A 25730-nucleotide genomic window follows, 5' to 3' on the forward strand; every position below is an offset into this window, starting at 1 on the left:
TATTTGTAGAATAATCTCATTCAGTACTCTGTACTCCACCTAGGGAGCTTGAAAACGTAATGATGCCCGAGGCCTGCCTCCAAAGATGCTGATGTAACTGGTCTAGTGGGTGCTCTGGCCATTGGGATTTGTAAAAAACTACATAGATAATTCTAAAGTATGGTGATGGTATAAGATTGTTGCTCTAATTTCTCTTGACTACCTGGTTCTTTGGGGTCTAATTAAGATTTTTACCACTGAAGGTCGCCTGGGTGGCTCAGTTGGTTGGATGACTGCCTTTGGCTCAGGTCATGATCCTAGAGTCCCAGGATCCAGTCCTGCATTGGGCTCCCTGCTCAGCAGGGAGTCTGCTTCTCCCTCTGACCCTCCCCCTTCTCAGATAAATAAATGAAATCTTAAAAAAAAAAAGAAAGTACACATGTACTTAGTACCACAGAAGATACAGGAGGTCTTTTCTCTGGTTGTCTCTATGAGTGGGGATTGTTGGAATATATTTCTCAAATCCAAAGGGATCTCTTCTATTTCGTTTATCTGTGGTTGAAAATTATTTCCGTATCTTTAAGGAATATGTCTTCATATTCACACAATGCTGGTTTCTGCAGAGGACAGATCGTACTTACCTTGTAGAACCTTAAGTTTAAGAATATAGAGGAAAGACAACTGTTTGTTCTCCAGGATTTCAATGCTAGCTCCAGGTCACTGAGTTCCGATTTTAAAGTGAAGACTGCAGTGACGTTGGAGCTGACATTTCTGCAGTTCTGGAAGGCTTCTCATTTAGACCATCACTACCTATAGCACCTTTCCTTCTGTGATTTAAACCCTCAGCCATATCACTACTTTGGGAAATTTGACTGTGTTTTTTTTTTAATAATATTTTTTTATTTCTTTTCAGCGTAACAGTATTTATTGTTTTTGCACCACACCCAGTGCTCCGTGCAATATGTGCCCTCCTTAATACCCACCACCTGGTTCCCCCAACCTCCCACCCCCCGCCCCTTCAGACCCCTCAGATTGTTTTTCAGAGTCCACAGTCTCTCATGGTTCATCTCCCCTTCCAATTTCCCTCAACTCCCTTCTCCTCTCTAACTCCCCCATGTCCTCCATGCTATTTGTTATGCTCCACAAATAAGTGAAACCATATGATAATTGACTCTCTCTGCTTGACTTATTTCACTCAGCGTAATCTCTTCCAGTCCCGTCCATGTGGCTACAAAAGTTGGGTATTCATCCTTTCTGATGGAGGCATAATACTCCATAGTGTATATGGACCACATCTTCCTTATCCATTCGTCCGTTGAAGGGCATCTTGATTCTTTCCACAGTTTGGCGACTGTGGCCATTGCTGCTATAAACATTGGGGTACAGATGGCCCTTCTTTTCACTACATCTGTATCTTTGGGGTAAATACCCAGTAGTGCAATTGAAGGGTCATAGAGAAGTTCTATTTTTAATTTTTTGAGGAATCTCCACACTGTTCTCCAAAGTGGCTGCACCAACTTGCATTAAGCAACCTAGGTGAAATGGATGCATTCCTGGAAAATTATAAACTCCCAAAATTGAACCAGGAAGAAATTGACAACCTGAATAGACCGATATCTAGTAACGAGATTGAAGCAGTGATCAAAAACCTCCCCAAAAACAAGAGCCCAGGCCCTGATGGATTCTCTGGGGAATTCTACCAAACTTTCAAAGAAGAAATAACACCTATTCTCCTGAAGCTGTTTCAAAAAACTGACTGTATCTTTGAGTAAGCCATTCAGGCTGAGGGCATCTGGTTTAGAGGAATGCTTTGTCCTAGCTCCTCCTGGGTTGTTTGAGGTTGTTTAAAAGAGTAGTGGTGGATCTGGCATCATCTTTCCCGTGTCGGATTGTGGCTTCAAGATTGTTTGGTTGAAATTTCACAAAGTTCAGAGACGAGATTTGGAGTTTGGGGAAACAAATATTCTTTTTGCTTTGATTTGGTTTTAAAATGAGTATTTAGTAAAATTTTCTAACTTTGTCATTGTTTATATTCTGTGTGTTTATGAGAACTCTGTCAGTAGTTGAAACAGAGAGGACGTATGATTCATGGCTGTTTTCCTGCTGTGTATCTCTTAGGCACCCCACTTGAGGGTAGAAAATGTTTGAGTTACTCTAGTACTTGAGGACAAGGACTTCCTGACCCACTCCCAAACCTTTCAGATACAGGCACAGAAAAGTTTGTACATGTATATGTGTATGTATTTACACATGTACTTAGTACATGCATACATAATGTTATCTTTATTTATAATCGTACATAGCTGCTAATTCAGAGTGACATGAGGAAATTCTCTTAGGGATATCTGCCTTTTGTCCTCCTTGATTTTTTCAAAGAGAGGCACATTTGGGTTTGATCTGGCTTTCACGTTTAGATAATTTCATAATAGTTGTAGGGGCTGGACTAGGAAGGTGGCTTCCTTCTTGCATTTGTGTGGATTTCTCCTTTTAGTTAATTACCTTGGTGACAGTTGTGTGTAGAGGTGGAATGAGAGCACTGATGGGTGAGGGGACCTGATTGCTTACATCAAAGGCAACAGCATTTGGTCATTTCCAATGTCCTAGAAAATGAAGGCTGTGCCCCACCCCCTTCCCCCTGGAAGGACTTGAAGGGGCTCCTGGATCAGTTGGAATGGTTTTTCTGCTCTGTACTCTCATTTGTTTTCCCTGACTCCTTCCCTGTGATTATTCTTTGGCTGTTGACCTCCAGGGACTGGTTTGTTACACGTGTTGCTAAGAAAAGGTCAAGGGTTATAACATACAGCACTTAGTTTTCTGTTGCCTTAACTTAGTTTTTAAATGGAAGGGCAACAAGGTACCAGCAGATTCTCTAAAAACATAGCCAGTGGTTTTGTGGAGGAGGTTTGGCTGGCCCCTCCTAGCTCTAGCCCAGCCCAGTGCCACCTCTGGGTCTTTCAAAGCCAGCAGCAGTCCGTCAATGATAGTTTGTGGCATCTTCCTATAGGGAGTATAGACTCAAATATTATATTATGGTGATATGGGGAGGGGCCACTCTATGTAGGTTCCATTTCAGTCTGGCTAAGTGGGGCCCGATAATCTGCATTTCTGATGCACTCCCACATGATGTGGATGCTGGTCTGTGGACCACACTGGGGATAGCAAGGCTTTGCTCTAAAAAGCCTACTTAAATCTCCCCTAATGCCTAAGAGGAACAAAGATGTTTGACTTGTCTGCTTACATGGGATAGCATATGTGCCTAGCCAAATACCTCTGGCCTAAATACTCTCATGGAGAGTCAAGGTTAAAAAAGTACCTGTTTACTAGGTGCTAGACCGAAGCTCTCAGAGTTCTTTTCATATGCTTGATCCTCACAACAGGCTTAGTGAGGTAGGCACTGTTATACCCCTATTTTATAGATAGGGAAACTGAGGCACAGGGGCGTTAAGTAGCTTGACCAAGGTCACATTAACTAACAAGTGAAAGAATAGGGCTTGGCATGCAGACAGTGTGGACTCAGTACCCCAACTCTGAAAGGATTGCCGTGTGCTTCCTCTAAGGTGTTACATTTGTAAGGAAGTGGAGTCAGATGATGGCTCAGAAATGAGTGTCTTGGTTTGGATAGTAGGTGGTTCCAGAAGGCAGGCTGACTACAGGTGTGTGTTTGGGATAAGGAGGGCTTAGCAGGAGAGAGTGGGCCGTGCTGTTCATGTTGAATGGACAGGATTAGTGGATGAAGGGAAGACTGGCATGATGCTGGTACTTGAGGAACAGAAGGGCATGTGGAGCAAACTTCTATTTTAGCATTTCGATGTATCAGATACTGTGGTTTATGTTCTTTTTCTTTCTTTCTTTTTTTTTTTTTTTTAAGGGTTTTATTTATTCAGTTGACAGAGAGAGCAAGTGTGCAAGTATGGGGCTGAGGAAGAGGGATAAGCAGACTCACTGCTGAGCACAGAGCCCAACTCAGGGCCTGATCCTAGGACACCAAGATCATGACCTGAACTGAAGTCAGATGCTTAACTGTCTGAGCCACCCAGAAACCCCTACATTCATTATTTCTTTTGAACCTTATAATGACCTTACGGGGTAGGTATCAGTTTTAAAGATAAGGGAACTGAGGTTTGGAGAGATTAGGTAATTTTCCCAAAGTCGACAGAGAGGAGGGGGGCATAATTTGAATTTTCAGTCAGTTGCTCTGCAGCCTCCCGGGGCAGGGCCTCGGAGTAGAAATTCAGATGTAGAGAGAAGGTGAGAATTTGGTTGTTGACACTGCGTTATAAAAGACGTGGTTGGCCAAGGGATAAAGGTAAGAACACAAGAGGTGCAAGGCAGGGAACCTACAGGTCTCAGTGTTGGCCATTTAAAATTGGACTTGAGTTCCCTAAGATCTCTGTGTGTGGGGACTGGTCCCCAGGTTGGACACAGGGCTGAAACTGCATGTGGGGTTAAGTGGCTCCAAGTTTAAATCAATTTCCATCTGGTGATTGATAGTGTGTTGAGATTGGATACTCTTCCTGACCTGTGTCTTTCATTCCTGAGTGAGCCCAGGAGAGGCCAGTCCTGCCCTCACATTGACTTTCCTGGTGTCACCACAAGTGATGAGTATTTCTGTTTTCTTCCCCCGTCTTTCTGATTATTACATTTCTTGCCACAGACATTCCTCATTGCTCCAGATGTGAAAATCTGAGCTTATTTACTTTAAATGATCACACAGTCTCATGTGAGCCCATATAAATCTCTTTAACAGAGAACTAACCTGATAGCATGTGTGCTGTGCCTGGGGAATTCTCTGTCTCAGGATGCTCGCAATGGAGGGAATTGAGTGGGGTTAGCTGGTGGGCACTGCTCATTTCTTGGCAATCATTGACAATATGGGACACCTCTAGGTGATTCTCCATGAAGCTGTTCTCTGCACATGGCTCCCTGCCCATCATGCAATGAAAAATGCCTCTGGTTCCCTTCCTCCATGGGTCAAAGAGCAGGCTTTGCCCTCTGGTGTGGCCTCTCTCCTCTTTATCCTTATGATCAAAGGCTTGTACTCCATTTTTTATTGTTTTATTTTATTTTTTAATTTTAACTCAATTACTTAATTAGTTAATTTTCTAAAAGAGAGAGAGAGGGAGAGAGAATAGGAGAATGGAGGAGGGCAGGAGCAGAGGGCAAGGGAGAGAGAGAATCTCAAGCAGGCTCCATACCCAGTGTGGAGACTGACATGGGGCTCAGTCTCATGACCTGTGATTATGACCTCATTCAAATCAAGAGTCCAACACTTTCCTGCCTGAGCCACCCAGGGGAAAATATATATATATATATATATATATATATATATATATATATATATAATTTATTTTTATTTTTATTTATTTATTTTTATTTTTAAAATTTTTAAAATTTTTTATTTATTTTGCAGAGAGAGAAACAGAGACAGAGAGCACAAGCAGGGGGAACAGCAGAGGGAGAGGGAGAAGCAGGCTCTCTGCTGAGCAGGGAGCCTGATATGGGCCTTGATCCCAGGACCCCAGGATCATTATCCGAGCCAAAGGTAGATACTTAACCGACTGAGAGCCCTCCATTTAAAAAAAAGATTCTCTTCTAATGATAGAAGCATCAGAACTATATTATAAAAGCTAAGAAATAGAAAGAGAAAAAAACACCCCCATTCAGCATCCTAAAACAGTGATTGTTATTTCCTGAAGTGGTTTTTACATGTTTGTATCTGTTTTCTATCTGCATTTCCCATTAGTGCTATGTAATTTCCATCATTACCATTTTAATAGTTGCATAATGTTCTGTAGTATACCATTAATGATTTAGCTGTCTTGTTAACAAGTACATTGCTCCCAACTTTTCACAATTATTAATGACACTGTAAGATATATCTTTGTACATGTGGCTATTTCCATATTTTGAATTAGATTCTTACAAGAGAGTCCCAGGTGTGGCATTATTAGGTCAAAGAGTATGAACAATTTTATGGCTCCTTAAACATATTGCCAGATTGTGGAACCAAATTACAATGTCATCACAAAGTCATTTGTTTCCCAGGTGGCTAGCCAGGGTTGGGGTTGCAGCCTCTCTCAGTAGGACAGGTGGAGGGTGTGTGTGAGAGTGTGTGCTCATGTGTGCACATACAAAACTCACTGATTCAGGTGTGTATTGATTTAAACTGCAATGACATGGGGCACCTTGTCATTGTTAAGCATCTGCCTTTGGCTCAGGTCATGATCCCAGGGTCCTGGGCTTGAGCCCCACATTGAGTTTCCTGCTCATCAGGGATCCTGCTTCTTCTACTCCCCCTGCTTGTGTTCCCTCTGTCTCTCTCTCTTTCTCTGTCAAATAAGTAAATACAGTTAAAAAATAAATAAAACAACAAAAACAAAACCTGCATTGACATTATGCATTGTTCTTGTTAATAGGAAGATACTAGGTGTTTTGTGCCAATATAATAATTGTTCGGTTCATTGTTTAATATCACAGTGTGTTAGACAAGGAATACAGCAAGTTATATATATTTCCTGTTATTTCCGGAATTTTGAAAATGTAAAAAAATTGGCAAAGGTTAATTAGTAAGAATAGTCAGGACGAGGTTCTTAATGGCCCTCTCCTTTTTGAGAATGCCTAATGATTTGAGGTGAAGGTGGAATTTGAAGGCGGTCAGTAGGTCAGGCAGAGGGAAGGACATTGGACGTACCTGGGGCCTCTGCTCAGGAGCTTGCCTAACCCTGGGCAGCAAAGATGCCCTTACCTGGTAACTGCAGTTTTCAAATGTGGAATTGAGTGCTTATGTTGGAGGGGCTGTGGGGAATCAACTTTGATTAGTTAGTAATTTGTTCTAGATCATTGCTATTACAATTTCATCCAGTTCTTTGTATTTCCCATTGGGCTATAAACATTAAATACCTTACATTGGGGACTTTTTTTTTTTTTTTTTTTAAGATTTATTTATTTATTTGACAGAGAGAGATCACAGTACAGAGAGAGGAGGAAGCAGGCTCCCTGCCGAGCAGAGAGCCCGATGCGGGACTCGATCCCAGGACCCTGAGACCATGACCTGAGCCGAAGGCAGCGGCTTAACCCACTGAGCCACCCAGGCGCCCGGGGACTGTATTTTTTAAAATCCTTCATTTTTATGCCTGTCCCCTGGATTGTCTAGCACACTGTTTTGTATCTTATGTATGTTGTAGTGGCTTTGTGTCTTCTGACTGACTGACTGACTGACTGAGGGAAATGAATGCTCTATCCAGTGGTCCCAGGAATTCTGCAAAGCCCTGTGGTTATGTAATGGGATTGGCCAGGTCTTGTGCTCCTAAGAGTGAGTGAGTGGGTGTATGTAAAATCTGCAGCTAGCCAACCTCATAGGGGTAAAGAAGAAACTTGGTGGAAAAATTACCTAAGAAAGTGGTGCTGGAAAAGATCTCTCTCTCGCTCTTTTTTTTTTTTTTTTTTTTTTAAGATTTATTTATTTTAGAAAGAGAGAGCAAGGGAAGGGGCAAAGGGGGAAGGAAAGAGAGAGAATCCTTGATCAGATTCCCCACTGAGCATGGAGCCAGATGTAGGGCTCAGTCCCAGGACCCCAAGATCATGACCTGAATGAGGATCAGGAGTCTGATGCTTAACTGACTGAGCCATCCAGGCGCCCCTGAAAAGATCTCTTGACTCTTGTGTATTACCCTCTGCATCATCTAACAGTTCATCCTTATTTGATAGATGAAGAGATAGCCTAGGAAGGCCAAGTGGCTTCCTCAAGGTCAAACAGATTGTGGATGATGATTGGGAATTCCCTTGGGTCCCACTCTAGTGTCCTTTCCAGTACACCCTGTTACTGGGTGACCCTGTTATTGGGGGTACTTGTTACCCTCATCCCCCCTTGCCCTCAACAGATCTATATTTGTATTTTTTTCCCCCATATGCCCACATTCCCTTCTCTTGTAGCTGCACAGAAATGTGTTTATAGAAGTTGTGACCTTGATGCAATAGGTCAGGTCCAGAGCTTTAGATGAGAGCCCCGAGATAGTGTGGGATCAAAATTCGGTTCATACAGAATTACAGCTTTGCATTATCACCTCTGAATTTGAATTGTTAGTAACTTGTTAATTGTTAACTTGTTAATTATTATTAACTTGTTATTTCAGAGGAAGAATATTTAGTATTCATTGTGGTACATGATTGGAGTGTGTATTGGCCACAACTGTGATCCTAATAAAACTCTCATTATGATCCATATGCACAGGGTAGAGATTTAAGGTTGTCAGGGAGCATTAACGTTGAGTTTCTTGATTTCTCTTGTGTGACTGAAATCTAAACCTCAGTGTTGCATTGTCTGTGTGGTGGTTTTCCTTCCTCTCGGTAACCTCTTCCCCAAATACAACAAGCACATTTGTTGGCACAGTGTTAAGTTCTGAAGCTAAGGGCTTTAATAGTGAGGCAAGTGCCCATGGTGAATGTCAAATGGAAGAACTGAGCAGACAAAGCAGGAGGGAGGATGAACAGTCTCCTGGTCCTTTTAACAACCCTGTGATATCTGTCCTGGGATTTGAATGATTTGTGAATGACTATAGCCTGCTCAGTCCGAGGTGGCTCGAGGCCTCTGGAAATTGATGTGAGCCACATCAGCTGTCAGTAGTTATAGCTACTGGGTAATCGCGTCTGGAATTTATGGGTATTTACATTTCGGAGGGCTTTGACTATGTTTCTGTAACTTTGGAGTAGAAATGTTTGTCCTTGGTATGACTGAATAGCTTATTTTATGCATGGTGCCAGGGTTTCAAACAGTCTCAGTGTGTAAACCACTTTCTCCCTGCAAGAGCACAAAGATAATCTCGTTAATCCTATCTGTAGCTAGTGGACAGGATGATTTTTGTCTGCATCCCACTAAACTAGCTCCATGCTGCCTTCTGTGCAATAACCAGTAATACGGTTACACGGTAAAAATAAGTTAGAAGCGTCTTACCAAACTGTTGTTGATAAACATTCTGCTATAGCTTGCTGACGTAGATACTTTTTTAACTTTGTTTGAGCTCAAAGGGATTAACTTTTTTTTTGGTGATAGGAACTATTAAGCCTTTTCTCAAAAATTTAGAAAATAAGGAAAAGCTGAAAGAAAATTATCCCAAGTTCCTTCCACTTGAATGCAAGCCACATATAACATTTCAAAATTATCTTTTATTCCTTTTCTATACATAATTTTTATGTGGTTATAATTAGGTTCTTTTTAGAGAGTAAGAGAATGTGGGAGGAGGAGCCAGAGGGAAAGAGTTTTACACAGACTCTGCGCTGAGCATGGAGCCCGTCGTGGGGCTCAGTCCCGTGACTGAGCATGACCTCAGCCGAAACTAAGGGTCACATGCTTAACTGATTGTGCCACCTAGTCGCCCCTTTAATTAGGCTATTTTTGAAAACATTTTTTTGTTTCTTTTTTTTTTTTTTTTTTTTAAAGATTTTATTTATTTATTTGACAGAGATCACAAATAGGCAGAGAGGCAGGCAGAGAAAGAGGCGGAAGCAGGTCCCCACTGAGCAGAGAGCCCGATGAGGGGCTCGATCCTAGGACCCTGAGATCATGACCTGAGCTGAAGGCAGAGGCCTAACTCACTGAGCCACCCAAGTGCCCCTTTCTTTCTTTCTACTGAACACATATGTTTTTCCTTGTATTATATCCTTTACAAAAACCTAATTTTTCATTGTTTATTGAAATATTTGCTTATTTTGTCAGTGTCTGGACCAGCGGCTCAGCCCTTTCTCGTCAGTGGATTTTGCAGTGCCCCTTAGTCAGGAGACAGACCTGAGCACATTGTCTTTCCAGTTAGTAGTGATGGGCTCCCTCTTTCCTTTGAGAGTCTTTGATTGGCACAGCTCTGATATTTTCCAATTGCAGATTATCTTCTAGTAAACTTTCTGTGCATGAAGTTTAGTATATATTTAGGATTAGTTCTTTTTTTTTTTTTTTAAGATTTTATTTATTTATTTGAGAGAGGATGAGAGAGAGAAGAGGGAGAGGGAGAAGCAGATTCCCCACTGAGCAGGGAGCCCAGAGTGGGACTTGATCCCAGGAAGCTGGGATCAGGACCTGAGCTGAAGGCATACGCTTAACTGACTAAGCCACCCAGCCACACCTAGGCTTAGTTCTTTAGGATATTTTCCCAGAGTTGAATTGTGGTCAAAGAAGATTAAACATTTTGATGTTACACACACACACACACACACACACACACACACATATACAGAGTTTTATGTTGTATATTTTATGTATTATTTTCAACAAGGTGATACTAGTAATGCCTAACTAACCACAGGCTACACACTAACATTGGGTATTACTGCTATTTAAGCTTTGTTAACTTGATATGTAAGAAGTAGCATTGAGTTTTTAATTCTTTGCTTAGCAGTGGGTTTGAGCATTTTGGTGTCTATTGGTTAATGAGTTGATTTCCCATTTTATGAATTACCTCAGCTTAGTGCTGTGGTAGGTAGGGAAGTGTGGTGCCTTTGGGAATCTTGGTGGAGTGACTATGATTAGGACATGAGGTTGCCCTGTGGACTTAATCTAGGCAGGACCCTATTTTGAGCCTTAGCTTCTGCCTTACCTAGTGGCGGGTAAGCATTCACCCTCCCCACTTTGCTTCAAGAGATGAGAATCTTTTAAGACTGAAGTCAAGGGTTGGGGGAGGGAGGCTGGCCAGCTTAGACGGTAGAGCATGGGACTGACTCTTAGTCTTCGGGTTGTGGGATTGAGCCCCACTTTGGGTGTAGAGAGTACTGAAAAATAAATAAAATCATTTTTTAAAAAAGGATTGAAGTAAAGGGAGAGTGTGAGATTTTAATTTTTATTAAAAAAATGGAACATGGATGTAAGAGTTTTTTCACTTTTTAAAAATAGGCTACTACAAAACTGTTCTTCTTCCTTTAATTTTTTCCTGAGGTTATTGAGTCTCTCCTGGGCCGGGTGTTCCCTAGCTGAGGGAGCACCGTTGTATGCGGTGGCCTCAAGGCAGAACGGGAGCACTGTGTCCTGGGAAGGTAGACAGAGCCAGGACACCTGGATGGTGACAAGAAAGATCTGAGTGAAGTCACAGAAGCAGGAAGGAGCCCAGTGATGTGGACATTTGTAGGTCCTGGAGAGTGCTGAGGGCAAGCGCTGAGGTTTGAGCTGCAGGGGTGTGGTTCTGTAGAAATGGATTGGAGGGGGACCAGGACAGGAAGCAGTAACTCCCCTGGGGTGCCAGGGTAGGCTAGGCACGAGCTGATAGGGGCTTACATGCCCCTGCATCTTAAACCATCTGTGGCAAAGGACCATATTTTTTTTATTTCTAATCTTTGTTGATGGATTTGTTTGTAAATTATGAGAAACATGAATTATTGGAAGAATGTGACAGCAGTGCCTAATTGTTCCAAAAGGATTTGTGTGCTTCCTCTCCCTTTCTGTCCTTACCTTACCACGGGCTGGCTCTGGGCATCTGCAGACCACCCCTCAGTTGTCCCGGCTCTTAACATCCAGCACTACATCGAGCACTTTCTGTGCACGGGGCAGTGGTGCGTGGTTACCATTCTCTGCCAGTCGCTGTGCTACGTGCAGGAGAAACAGTGAGACGGGAAGTCAGACCTCCGCCTTAGCTTCTGTGGTCTTGCTGAATTAGGGGAGAAGTGGATGAAGGTGGGGGAGATAACTAGGGCTTACTGGTGGATGGGATGCGGAGGACGGAAGGAGGAGGGGCGGACTGCAGGCTGACTGGCAGGAGCAGGGGCTATCTTTCAGATCTGGAGGGTGCGAGATTCTTTTTAGCCTTGAACTGTTATATTTTAAAGAGAGGACATCCTATCTTTTTAAACAGCAAAATGATTTACATCCTGCTGCAGATTTGCAATGAATCTCCAGGGAAGAAATCTAGATGGCTGGGGACAGGGGTGGGAGGGAGCCTTACTTTTCAATATATATCTTTGTATCTTTGGAATTTTGTAGTGTTTGTATCCTCTCTCCAACAAAATATGTTTAAAAATGGGTTTTTTACAACAGCTATGGATAAATTTGAAATAAGAAATGTGAAGACTAAAAAAAAAAAAAAAGGAAGAAATGTGAAAACTTATCTGATGAAACTTTAAAGCTGAAGGGATATGATAGAATGGTTAAAGGAAGAGTATAGAAAGGAAGGCTTGGTAGTAAAAGTGGTCACTTCTCTGGAAATTTGTAAACTAAGTGCTTTCCCAATTCAAAAGAGCAGTAGTACTTTTTGTTGTTGTCATTTCTCCAGAATTTCTCTGGAGAAATAAAAATGTGAGAAAAACGTGGGAAATTCTGAAAAGTATAAGAAATGAGCAGCAGTTAAGCTTACGTTAAGGTATGGCATAAAGCTAGAATTACTTAAACCCTGGACCTGGACAGCTTAAACTTCTTGCTGTGGAAGAAGAAATAGACAAACAGATCAAGGGAACAAAACAGTACCCAGAAGTAAACCTGAAATGGACCTGAAATTAGATGATGATAATGATGGTTTTCAGATTGCTGTAGAAAATATGTTTGTCCAATATAAATGTTCAGGGAAATGAGACTAAACAAAATGCATGTTTCCCCTTTCACTCTTTACACCCAAGGGAATTCCAGATCTAGATCAAAGATTTAAGTGTGAAAATATGAAATAGTACAACTATAAGAAAACAAGGGTGTACTTATTTGTAATTTCAGAATGGTGAAGACCTTTCTCTGAGCTGTGTACTTGTAACACACATGGCCAAGAAAACAGTTGACAGAAAGACAAAGTTAACTATCTTAATTCTGGAAGAATTCATAGATGCAAGTAATAAAAAGACTATTAGTCCAACAGTTTGTGTGTGTGTGTGAATTGGTAGTTTAAGAGAAAATATACAGATCCTGCTAAAAAAATAAATGAGATGTGCTGCCTTGCCGATAACAATTATTAGAAGGTAGGTCAATGAGATACTATTTTTGGACAGTTTGCCAAAAAAATAAACAAAATTCCAAGTGCCTATGAGAGTTTGGGCAAATGGAAACTTTCACCATAAAAACATGAGACCTACAGACAATATCAAAATAGAATGCCCTTTGCCCTAGAAATCCCACCTTTAAAAAATTATCTTCTAGGGATGCCTGGGTGGCTCAGTTGGTTGGACAACTGCCTTCGGCTCGGGTCATGATCTCGGAGTCCTGGGATCAAGTCCCGCATCGGGCTCCCAGCTCCACGGGGAGTCTGCTTCTCTCTCTGCCCTTCTCCTCACTCATGCTCTCTCTCCCTGTCTCTCTCTCAAATAAATAAATAAAATCTTTAAAAAAAAAATTATCTTCTATTTGAACTTAACAATGATTTGCTAAGATACGTGGGCGGAGATTCTTAACCCAGCATCATTTTTTACGGCAGAAACCTGGTGACGGCGCGCCTCAGTGTGGCACCGGTCAGGTAAATCTTGGCACCCCCACGTGGCAGTGTCATCTGTAGCCACCCAGAAGGTGAGGAGACTTAGGTGCCAACAGAGCAAGCATTCCTGGGAGAGTTGCTATTCAATGGAAAACAAGATGTGGTCCTGTTTGTAGACAGATTAAATAAATCCCCACTCTTCCAGAAAGGATCCCAGGAAACAATAGCAGTTGTAGGAAAAGTGACAAAGTAACCAAGAAGGGGTTCCATCTGAATTATGTGTGTGTGGGTGTGTTGTCTGTTCTATTATTTTTAACTCAACAGGGAGTATCTGAGTATGAGATCATAGGGCTCTCTTTCTCTGAAACTCACACACATATCTACACTCCCTAATAAATGTTACTTATAAAACAAATCCTGTAACATTTTCTTTATTCATAGATTGTGATATTAGACTGAGATCAACTTACTTTGTTTATCCTGTCCTCTTCAGATACATGAAACTCTCTTAAGATTGAGACCTTTTCAGTTTTTGATCTTGGTGGTTTAATTAACTAAGAAGAAGACCATGAGCCTCTTTAATCATGGGCGTGGAGAGTGGTAGAGAACCTAAAGGTTTGTTAAGTGATGGGGACTAGGGACTTCTGATTTGATCTGGCTGTCAGAAGGAAGACAAAAGGCACCCACAGACTGCTTTCTTTCATAACTGTAATTTAATTTATTTCTGATCCGTAGTGATACAATATCTCCAGTGTGGCCCCATGTGAATTTACCTACTGTAGATTTCTTTGGGGGTAAAAGTTAGTTTAAATAACTTTCCATGTGTCATCGGATCTTCTGAATGTTTATGGGTTTTATGCAGTAAACATATTCATCCACAAACCAAATTTAGGTACATAAAGTTCTTTGACTACTAATGAGCTTTTTAGATGTGTGTGATGTCTGTAAATTTGAAGATAATTTAGAAAAAAGCAAATGGCTTGGGACCATCTTCTGGCAGCAATTCAGATTATGAATGAAGCTGCAGTCCTTGTGAGTGTGCCTTCCATTCAAAAGCAATGCAGTCTTATTCAAGGCATTCATGTATCCCCAGAAATTAAAGTATAAAAATTTTAATAAGAATTTCTTTTGGGCTTTGCTTGCTATTAATCTCTAAGTCTCATAACTTACATTTGTATGGTATTTTTTTTGTGTGTGTGTTTAGAGACTTTTTTCCCCCCACATTCTCACTTAGGCTTCCTAATGACCTTGGGAATTGTGTTTATTACTTGAGGATTTATTGTTTTTAGTGTTTGACAGTGGAGGGCAATATTGCCAACCTAAAAAAGATGTTAGCAATGGTGCAGAATATTATAGTACCCAGCAGGAAGAACCAAGGACATATCAAAACTTAAAGATTTGACTCATTTCTGTAGCTGCTGAGAATGTGCTCATTGAGGAGAGTTTTGAAAAATAGGGTTAATTACCAGGATATGCTAGAAAGCGTGGGGCACTTTTTTCTTGCCCCTCCCCTGCTCTGCGCTATTATTTCCTAAAGAGCCATCTCTCAAAATTTTAAGACCATGGGGCCAACTATTGGTTTCTTGTTTTTAAGGGATCCAACCTGGACTTGAATACAGAATGGAATGCGAGTGCTAGACATGCTGGAGACAAGTGTTCAACAGTGAAGGCACAGTCCCATTCCTTAGGAGTTTCCATCTGATGCTCCCTTTTGGGGATGTGTGGTTACCAAGGAGGACATGCCCCCAGAGAACTTGGTGTTTAATGGGGTTGCTGTCTAATCAATAGGCAGACCTGACACTTTGTATTCAGTGTTGTAATAGGGGAAGTACAAGTTGTCAGAGAACGTATAGGCATGGTCTTTAACCCAGATTTTGAAGAGTTCGGATAAGGAGGGGAAGAAGTGGGCGGAGAGAGAGAGAGAGAGAATTTCAAGCAGACTTCCCGCTGAGTGCAGAGCCCCACTTAGGGCTTAATCCCATGACCCTGAGATTACCATCTGAGTCAAAAACAAGAGTCAGATGCTTCACTGACTGAGCCACCCAGGCTTCCCCAGAAGATAATTTCTGATAGAGAATTTTTTAAGGACTTTATAAAGTACAGGGACCTCTTCTGGGAAATAGATTTGTACAAGACTTAGTGAGGGAGGAGTGTCCACAAGGAATAGGCTCAGCAAAGCCTTGGGTACAAGTAAGCATGAGAAAGTGTTAAAAAACAGAAAATGGTTCAAGAAGGCTAGTTTGTGGCTTGGAGTTAGAGAATCTTAAGAGGTGAATCTGGAGAGGGAAGTGTTAGTTTCCAAAACTTTGCTGATTTTGGAATCACCTGGGAATTAAACAAAAATACTGATAACTGGCTCCCACCTCCTGGCATTGTGACTTAATTGGGATGAGGTATGCTGAGGCATTTATTTCCATGTGTAGCAAAATTTGGGAATATCCAAGACAGTTTATGAAGGTCTTGTATAATCCTGCTGAGTCCTAAGTATTTTATCCACAAAGACATTTTTGGCATGGAGGAGCTACTGGATGATTTTACCAGTAGAGTGACTTGATCAGACTTGTAGTTTGGAAGATCTTGCTGGTTGCTTTGGGGCAAATAGAATAAGAAAGCTGAAACTGGAAGCAGGGAAACCAGTCAAGGGGTCCCTTAGATAAATGAATGAGTGACAGTAGGGATGGAAGGAGGCAGATGGATCCCTGAGGTACTGAAGAGATGGATTCAGAAGAACTTGTCGTGGGTGGGATGGGGGTGTGTGGGGCAAAGGGGAGTGATCATTGACTGAGGTGGGTGGGAGCAGGGAGAACAGGGATGTTGTGGTGGAAGGGGTGGGCCTTTCCTCCATATTTCGGCAAGGATCTTGAGCACTGCTGGTTTCTCCTTCCAAGGAATAGTTGAGAAAGTCCATTAATTTTTTGCTAAGCACTGACCTCGTTTGATCAACTGCCTCTAGCCCGATTTCCCTTCAGGTGGACCTTATATCTTATTCTTTGCAGTTCAAGTGGATGTCTTTTCTTTAATGATTAATGATCTTGCATATCTCAAATGCATTAAGAGATCTAGTAAGGGAGATTCTCGCCATACTTGTGATCCATGGGAGACCTTGTGGCCACCGTGGCTCAGTGGCATCTAAAGAGCTTTAGTTTTCATAGTTGGGGAAATGTACATTTCATTACTCTTTCATATAATTGAATTGGGGATTTATATTACCTTTCTTTTTCAAGATTTTATTTCTTTATTTGAGGAAGAGAGAGAGGGAGCGAGAGATAGAGCACAAGCAGAAGAGAGAGGGAGAAGCAGGCTCCCCACTGAGCAGGGAGCCTGACACGGGGCTCCATTCCAGGACCCCAGGATCATGACCTGAACCAAAGGCAAATGCTTAACAACTGAGCCACCCAGGCATCCCGTGGAATTTATAATACTTTTATCTAGAAAGTTTTCTGAGAATTTTTGAGGCAAATTTTATATAGCAATCTGGATTTCTTTGAGAAAGAAATACAATCTGTGTAAAAAGTTCAGTTGTGCTCTATTTCAAGAAAATCTAATATACAAACATCTGAAATGATAAAGCTGGCAAATCGTGGGTGGAGATAATTGATGGTTGATAATTTTGCTAATGGATTATTGGCTTTGAAAAGAAGTGCTTTAGGAATCTTTCATAATGTAAGTTTTCTATGCTCATTTAAATGACCTGAATTTTAGAAATAATATTTTGGGATAAGGAAAAGCCTGTCTGGATATTAGGTAATTAACTACTATTGTAATTGTGACGAGAATCCTGGGAAATCATTAATAAGGGTTAAGACCCCCACATAATGCTGGACAGTGTCAGGAAAGGTGAATATTCCTTTATATATATGTGCTCTCCAACCTTTTCCCATTACTGTAGCTTTTGTGAAGAGTTGTCTCATCTCTTTCCATGTACGCAGCACCTGAAGAACCCCACAGTGAAATCAAACTGTGTGTGACATTTTGGTCTGTTGACATGAATGTGATTCTAAAATCGTAAATTATATGTAGTGACATTGAGTATAGATTTACCTATGTAAATAAGTTTTGAAGCCAGAAATTATAGAGTTCGATGGGAAATTCATTTCCTGGTGAGAAAAAGGAGCTAAGAGAAATTATGAGTATTATAATCTGGAAAAAAAACACTGCACAATTTGAAAAATAGTAAGATCTTAACATTAAGTATTTGCAGCAAAGTAATAGCTCTCCTTTCAAAGAAAGAATGATACACTGGCAGCAAAACATGTGTTTTCCAAAGCATCAAGATATATTGTTGGCAGTGTATTATTTTGAAAAGAATTTGTTTTGTCTCTACAGAGTAGAATGATTTTTAGAGAAGTGGGGAACAGAGGGCACCCGAATACTTAACACATTTGTGATGGGCTGGTTATAAATGCATGTTCAGAGGCAAATGACCATGATAAACAACGATACAGGAGCCTGCTTCATATGAAATGAAATCATTTGCCTCCTGCCACCTTGCATGGCATCAACAAATGAATCGTGCACGAGACGTAAAACAGCAGATACTGCTGGTGCTCGTCCTGTCATCTGCCAGGGCTTCATTATGGAGAGGGATGCTGGTGGCTCTCCAGACTAAGCTTAACTGGCAGCCTTCACTGACTAATGGAGCCATATTCGTGTTGGCTGACATCTGGTTTTAAAGTTATTTATAAAGAAAAGATCGTTGTAATCCAAACAGAGATACTTTTTAAAAAAGATCTTATTTATTTATTTGAGATCACAAGTAGGCAGAGAGGCAGGTAGAGAGAGAGGGGAAAGCAGGCTTCCTGCTGAGCAGAGAGCCTGACTCGGGGCTTGATCCCAGGACCCTGAGATCATGACCTGAGCCAAAGGCAGAGGCTTAACCCACTGAGCCACCCAGCTCCCCCAAACAGAGACTTTTAAATGTCAGATGTACTGTGCAAAATTCATAGGGTGAGGGGCACCATAGGAAGAATTAGTTGCTTTTCTTAACACTTGTATGTCTGAGGGTGTTTTTCCTGTGTGCAAATGGTATTCCATATAGCATGTTATAAACAAAATACTTGAAATAAACATAGATTTCTGTAGTTTCGAACACTGTAAATAGGACTACTGTACCACCAAAATGACACATTAATGGGACAACATGGAAAGATCTTAGATGTCCACATTCCTGTCCTCACAATGACAAAGTAAGCTCAGCAAACTGAAAATCAATGACTCCTCTCAGATCCTTCAGGGAATCGAGGTTACAGGGTAAACTGGAGTCCCAAGAAATGGAGAGAAGAGTGCCTACCACGAATCACAGTTTATCAGAAGCAGAAGTCCTGAAGAAGAGCCCTCCTTCCCTGCCCCCCTCCCCCACCGCCTTTTCCCCCCTTCCCCCACCAGGACTGGTAAGAACAGTTAAACTGTAACAGGTGAATTGCTAGAGGCTTGGTGTGTACAAGCCTGAGAGTTCAAAACTACCAGGGCCCTGTACTGGGGCGAAGGGCTCTATGCTTTCATGAATTTTACTTCCAGGAGCGCTACCAGAGTCTCAAAAATCTTGTTTCTGGCAGTGGGAAGGGGAAAGAAACCATTTTGAAATATATCCAGAGCATTTTGTTCTCCTTAACAAAAGCATGCCCTACAGGAAACTATTTTACTAAAGTTTAACAGACCAGGAGTTTACCAGAACATAACTAACTGACTTGGGGGCTGGGAAATACCCTATTCTAGCCCCTTTTATACTTTTGGTCTCACCTGAGGGGGAAAAGGAAAAAAGAAAGGTGAGTCACACTTGAAGGTCGCAGTCCAGGGGACATAGTCTTCCTAGAATATCGGGACCTACTCCTAGCCCTGTAGAGGTCTTCTCTTTCTCCAACACCTTACTGCCACGTCAGTCATGGACCTGGATAATAAGAAGGATTATCAACAGCAAGATGCAGATCCTATGTAAGAGAAAGTCAGAGGCAACAGGGAAGACTGAAAAAGGGATAGTAGAATAGTTTTTAGCCTCCTGATACCTAAAACTAACAGTAAACCCAGCCTACCTCCTAGCCAGATACATATAAAACTTCACATTGAACACCTCAGTTCCTTTAACACAATACATCATGTCTGTTTTTCAAAAAATTACAAGGTATGCTAAAAGGCAAAATAGTTTAAAGAGACAAGTGAAGCATCAGAATCACAGTCAGATAGGGAAGAGGTTTTTGAATGGTCAGACTGAGCATTTAAAATAGGTATAATACACGCTAAGGGTTCTAATAGAAAAAATGGACAAAATTCAAGAACATGGAGATGTAAGCAGATAGATGGAAACTCTGGGAAGAATCAAAATTAATGCTAGCAATGAGAAACACTATAACGGAAAAGAAGAATGGCTTTTGGTTCATTAGTAGACTGGACTGGGCCAAGGAAACAGTCAGTGAGTTCGTAGAAACTTGTCAAGAGAAACTTTCCCAAAAGGAAAAAAAGAATAAAAAATACCAGAACAGAATGTTTAAGAGCTGTAAGACAATTAAAAGATTTAAAATATAGGAATTGGGAATACCAAAAGGAGAGGAAAGAGGAAAAGAAGAAATATTTAAAGTGATAATGGCTGAGAAATTTTCCCAGATGGATGACAGACATCAAACCACAAATTTGGGAAGCTCAGAGAACACTGTGTAGGCAAACTGCAAAAAATCTGCACTTAGATATATCATATTAAAATTGCAGAAACTTAAAGAGGAAATCTTGAGTAAAGCCAGAGGAGCTTAATACCTTACCCACGTAAGCTCAAGGATAAGACTTACATCAGATTTTATTCAGGAACCATGTAAGCAAATCAAAAAAACAACCAATCTAAAAGTCTGTACAAGCATATCTCATTTCATTGTGCTTTGCTTTACTGAATTTTGCAGATACTGTGTTTTTTGCAAATTTTAGGTTTGTGGAAATCACGCATCAAACAAGTCTCTCAGTGCCATTTTTCCAACAGCATTTTCTCTCTTCAGGTTTCTGTGTCACGTTTTGGTAATCTTCACAATATTCCAGACTTTTCCATGATTATTATATTTGTTATGGTGACTGGTGACCAGTGACCTTCGAAGTTATTCTTGTAACTATTTTGAGGTGCCACAGACTGTGCCTGTGTAAGAAGGTAAACTGAACTGACAGCTACTGTATGTGTTCTGACTGCTCCCCTCATCTAGCTGTTTCCCCATCTCCTTGGGCCTCTCTACTCCCTGAGACACAACAGTATGGAAAGTAGGCCAGTCACCCTGTCATGTCTTTGAGTGTTCAAGTGAAAGGAAAGGTGGCACATCCCTCACTTTAAATCACAAGCTAGAAATGATTAAGCTTAGTGATGAAGGCACGTCGAACTCTGAGACATTCCAAAAGCTGGGCCGCTTGTGCTAAAAAGGTAGCTAAGTTGTGAATGCAAAGGAAAAGTTCTTGAAAGAAATTAAAAGTGCTACTCCAGTGAACACATGAATAAGGCGGCAAAAACAGCCCAATTACTGATATGGAGAAAGTTTCAGTGGTCTGGGTGGAAGTTTAAGCCAGCCACAATTCCTTCCCTTAAGGCAAAGGCTAATCCAGACCAAGGTCCTAACTAACTCTTGTTCAGTTGTGTGAAGGCTGAGAGGCAAGGAATTTGCTGTAGAAAAGTTTGAAGTTAACAGACGGTTGTGAAGTTTAAAGAATCCATATTTGTAATATCAAAGTGCAGGGTGAAGTAGAAGCGATGAGGTTCAAACTGCAGCAGAAGATCTTATCCAGAAGATCTAGTGGAGGTCGATTCTGAATGAGAGTGGCTGCACTAAACAGCAGGTTTTCAGCGTAGCCCAAACAGATTTCTGTTGGAAGAAGATGCTATCTACGGGCTTGCAGAGCTAGAGAGAAGTCAGCTCCTGCCTTCAGTGCTTCAAAGGACAGGCTGACTCTTTTGTTAGGGGCTGATGCAGCTGGTGACTTGAAGTTGAAGCCAGCGCTCATTTACCATTTCAGAATCCCGGACTCTTAAGAATGAGGTTAAATTATTCTGTCTGTGCTCTAAATGGAACAGCAAAGCCTGGATGGTAGCACATCTGTTGACAGCATGGTTTTCTCAATATTGAAAGCCCACTGTTGAAAGCTACTGCTCAGGAAAAAAAAAAATTGCCTTCAAAATATTCCGGCTCATTTGACAATGGGCCTGGTCACCCAGGACCTCTGATGGAGATGGCCAAGGAGATGAATGTTGTTTTCACGCCTGCTAACACAATATCCATTCTGTAGCCCACGGATCAAGGAGTCATTTTAACTTTAAAGTCTTATTATTTAAGAAATATGTTTCATAAGGCTAGAGCTGCCATAGATATTTCCTCTGATGGAGCTGGACAAAGTCAGTTGAAAACTTTCTGGAAAGGAATCACCTTTCTAGATTCGGGACATTGGTGACTTATGGGAAGAGGTCAAAATTTCCAGAGCAGCAGGAGTCTGGAAGAAGTTGACTCCCACCTTTATGGATGACTTTGAGGGCTCAGGACTCCAGTGGAGGAAGAAAATGCAGATGTGGTGGAAACAGCAAGAGAACTAGAATCAGAAGTGGGGCCTGAAGATGTGGCTGAAGTGCTGTCATCTTATGATAGACTTGAACAGATGAGGAGTTACTTCTTATGGATGAGCAAAGACCATGGTTTCATGAGATGGCACCTACTCCCAGGGAAGATGCCATGAAGTCTGTTGAGATGACAACAGAGGATTTAGACCATGACATAACTTAGTTGATCAAGCAGCAGCTTGAGAGGGTGCGAGGGGGCGAGAGGGTGGACTCCAGCTTGAACGAAGTTCCCCTGTGGTAGAGTGCTATTAGACAGCATCACAAGCTACAGGGAAATTGTTCCTGAAAGGGAGGCTCAATAGGTGTAACTAACTTCATTGTTGACTTATTTCAGAAATTGCCACAGTCACCCCACCTTCAGCAAACACCCCCGACCCCAAATGGTCAGCAGCCGTCAACGTGGAGATAAGACCCTCCACCAGCAAAGAGATTAGGACTTGCTGAATCAGAAGAAGGTCAGCATTTTTTTTTCTTCTTTGCAATAAAGTCTTTTTTAAAATAGGTCACGCACATTGTTTTTTAGACGTAATGCTATTACACACTTAAGAGACTACAGTGTAATGTAAACAGAGCTTCTATATGCAGTGGCAAACCCAAAAATCCATTTGACTCATTTTATTACGAGATTCACTTTTTTGTGGTAGTCTGGAACTGAACTCACAGTATCTGAGGCATGCCTGTATCAAATTATCCCGCAAGAGCGAAGTAGAAAGAATTTCTCAGACAAATAAAAATTGGAGAAACTTCCCTGTAATAAATCTTGCTGGCAAGAAGTGTTAAAAGTTTTTCCAAGAGAAGGAAAACGATACAGGTCAGAAACTTGGATGTACATAAAGATTGGAGGAAGAGGGTAGAGAAGGAATTAAGGAAGGGGCTTCTCACTTTCCTCCCCTGAGGCACTCGTGCCATGCCCGGCACCCAGCACCCTAGCCCGCGCCCATGCCTAATAATACAGACACAGAGTTTTCTGGCTTGTTGGCTTAAAAAAGAGAATAACTTTCTCAACTCACAGCTGCAACCTCTGCCTTTAAAGATTACTGAAATGGTCATAGTGAGGTCTCTGGCTCATGGAAGATGGGAATTTCCAAAGACTCTGGGCAAAACTGCAAATAACAAATGAAAATATAGCTAAAGTCTTGTTCCCTTCAGCTTTACGTTTATTAATAATGCACCGTATTGTGTCTTATGCCACAGAAATTTTCGTTATGGTATCATCCTGCCTGTTATTGTGGTGTCATTTTGAGATCACTCAGAGCTTAAAGAAAAAAAGAATTGAATATATTAAGTGTAGGCATATGAACTCTTTAAAAGCCAAACATTATTATAGCTTTTCAAACTGGAAATGAAAGGGCCACTGAAGCATCCTATTTGTTTTAAATTTTGATAAAGTTAATATTGATGGCTACCAACCAGATTTTAAAAAAAAAATCTTTTGGGATACTCCCCATCCCTTTCTTAAAAAAGGGGTGTCCTTGAGACACATGTGAGAAAGAAGGCACTGTGGATTATCCCCATTCATGACTGGTGCATTTCTTGCTATGACTTCATAAGGAACCATTATTAGGGAACTCCCAAGTATCTGCAGGAGGCCGGGGCTACGCCAAAGGCTTTTGGTTCTTTTACCGAAGAAGCTGATTTTTGGTGACCGGAGGGACGTTGACCACAGTTAGCTTTTTGCCTTTTTGACTTTTGTCGCTTTTGTTTGTTCTTTCTCTCCCTCTCCCTACCGCACCCCCCCCCCCGTCCCCATTCTTTTAAGTCTTTAAAATTACTCCCTTCTTAAAAAATTTTTTTCCTTTGTTTTCTTTTTAAAATTTTTTTATTTTCTCAGTTCTCTTTTTTATTTTTTTTTCCAATTTTTTTTCCTTTTTCTTGGTTAATATTGTTAGCTAGTATTGTTAGGGTTGTTAGTTACCATGCTGCTGGGCTTTGCAGCAGTCCACACTGATACAGACATACATACCGACAGTTACCAGCTCCTTATGACCATGGTCATAAGGGAAACTTCGTCAAGGTCATGTTGACTCGGCCATTATGGGACAGAAGTGGTTGTGAAGGTCATTAATAAGAGTTGGCAGAGATTTAACAGTCTCCAGAGACTATTCCTTGAAGTTCAAAGCATGAAGGTCTTTAATTACCTTAATAATATGAAACTGTTTGAGATGTACTTGACCTACAAACACTCTACCCGGTCAGGGTATATGCTAGCAGATGTTTGATTATCTAGTGGACCATGGCCATATGAGAAAGAGGCTTGTAACAAATTTTTCTGTGGAGTGTCCACTGTACAGTGCTGCTTCCACCAGATGTGTATTGTCCACAGGGACCTAGAGCCAGAGAACCTGCTTTTTTGATGTTGACCTTAATGTCAAGGTTGCGGACTTTGGCTTTAGTGTGATGTGTTCTCCATCGTCAATAAGCTGAATACCTTCTGTGGCAGACCCCTCTTATTCCCTGGAATTCTTCTGGAGCCATAATTATGATGCCCCTTCAGCGGATATGTAGAGCTTTGAAGTCATTCTTTTTTTGTGATGGCCCTTTGAGGGATTGGAATTCAAAGACCTGTGGAAATGGGTATTGTGTGGAATATACAACTTTTCTTTCTTCGTGTCTCTAGACACTGAAAACCTGCTTGAGAAATTCCTGATTCAGAACCACAGTGACTGAGGCATTTTAGAGGAAATCGTGAGAGACCTGTGGATAGACATGGGCCCTGAAGAGGAACTGAAGCCATACACTGAGCTCTCCCTGACTACAAGGATCCCTGGCAGCCTGGGTTAATGCTGTCCATGGGCTACAAGTGGGAAGAGATCCGCAACTTAATGATGGGCATGAAGCGTCAAGAATTAATGACCATCTTCTGACTTTGGGCTACTAAGACACTCCAGGTGCTGGAGGACATTCCGTCATGATGAAGTCCCTGCCTACAGCTGGTCCCACCAGCAGTGATGTCCTTCATCCTGTGAGGTAGAGGCTAGTGTCTCTATCAACCCAAACAGCAGAGTACTGTCATTCCCACCTTTATTTTGTTCTCTAAGAGAGAAAGTCAGTGGCATGAGGACCGGGAGTCTGGGTGGAAGGCCAGCAGAACAGCCAAAGTGACTGTAAGTCTGCCTAGTCAGGAGATGAAGACTACCACTTGAACACAACTCTCAGTTTTTACCCTGTGGTCTCCTGATCACCACCCTGCCCCCAACCAAATACCAGCAATGGTGGTGGAGCCCTAGACTGATCTGCCTTTTCCCAGCTGTATGTATGGGGCCTGGCTGGCTCAGAAGACTTTGTCCAATGGGGGATGGAGGTGTGCAAAGTGCTGTGGGGTTGTCTCTGTGGGATTAAAGCTATCTGACACTCCCATGGTGTTCGGGAGCATTGAGGACAAAGTAACTATGATAGTTCAGTTGATGAGTTAGCCAGGAGCCCTCTGGGGAGTGGAGAGGCCCACCCCTCTGCCTGTACCTGGTGAGACTTCAGAGATTAGACTGTACTTGGAGACTTTCGCCCTTTCCCTGCTCCTCTCCCTCCCTTCTTCTGTGGTTGGGGTGAAGGGAGATGGTTCTGTAGAAATAAACACAAATATTAATGGGTAAGCACTTAGTATCTTACTTTCTGAGTTGCTTTTGATGATGGACTGTAAGTAAGGTGATTACTGATTTGAATGGGTCTCATGCGTGTTTGTCTTAGAGAATATAAGCTTGTCACTGCCTTGAGCAGATGGTACAGCAATGATATTAACACTGATATTAACAATGATATTAACACTGACAAGTAACAGCCTTTACTATTTGTTGTCCAAAGACTTTCTCTGCCTTCCTAAT

At 41.6% G+C, this 25730-nt stretch overlaps 1 protein-coding gene across 11 annotated transcripts in view; it reads left to right on the forward strand.

Annotated features, from left to right (window-relative positions):
* FARS2 (phenylalanyl-tRNA synthetase 2, mitochondrial) overlaps nt 1–25730 on the forward strand; it is a 529842-nt gene that overhangs the window by 58636 nt on the left and 445476 nt on the right. For 3 of the 11 annotated variants that reach the window (XM_045066960.1, XM_013056788.2, XM_045066962.1), the window contains one exon: nt 22247–22367. The exons of the other annotated variants lie outside the window; for them this stretch is intronic. The gene's annotated coding sequence lies outside the window, so the exon portion shown is untranslated. The remainder of the gene's footprint in view (nt 1–22246; nt 22368–25730) is intronic. 11 annotated transcript variants of the gene reach the window in all.

Source organism: Mustela putorius, unplaced genomic scaffold (assembly GCF_011764305.1).
Source record: "Mustela putorius furo isolate JIRA1106 unplaced genomic scaffold, ASM1176430v1.1 tig00003870_pilon_pilon_pilon, whole genome shotgun sequence".
Lineage (NCBI taxonomy): Eukaryota > Metazoa > Chordata > Mammalia > Carnivora > Mustelidae > Mustela > Mustela putorius.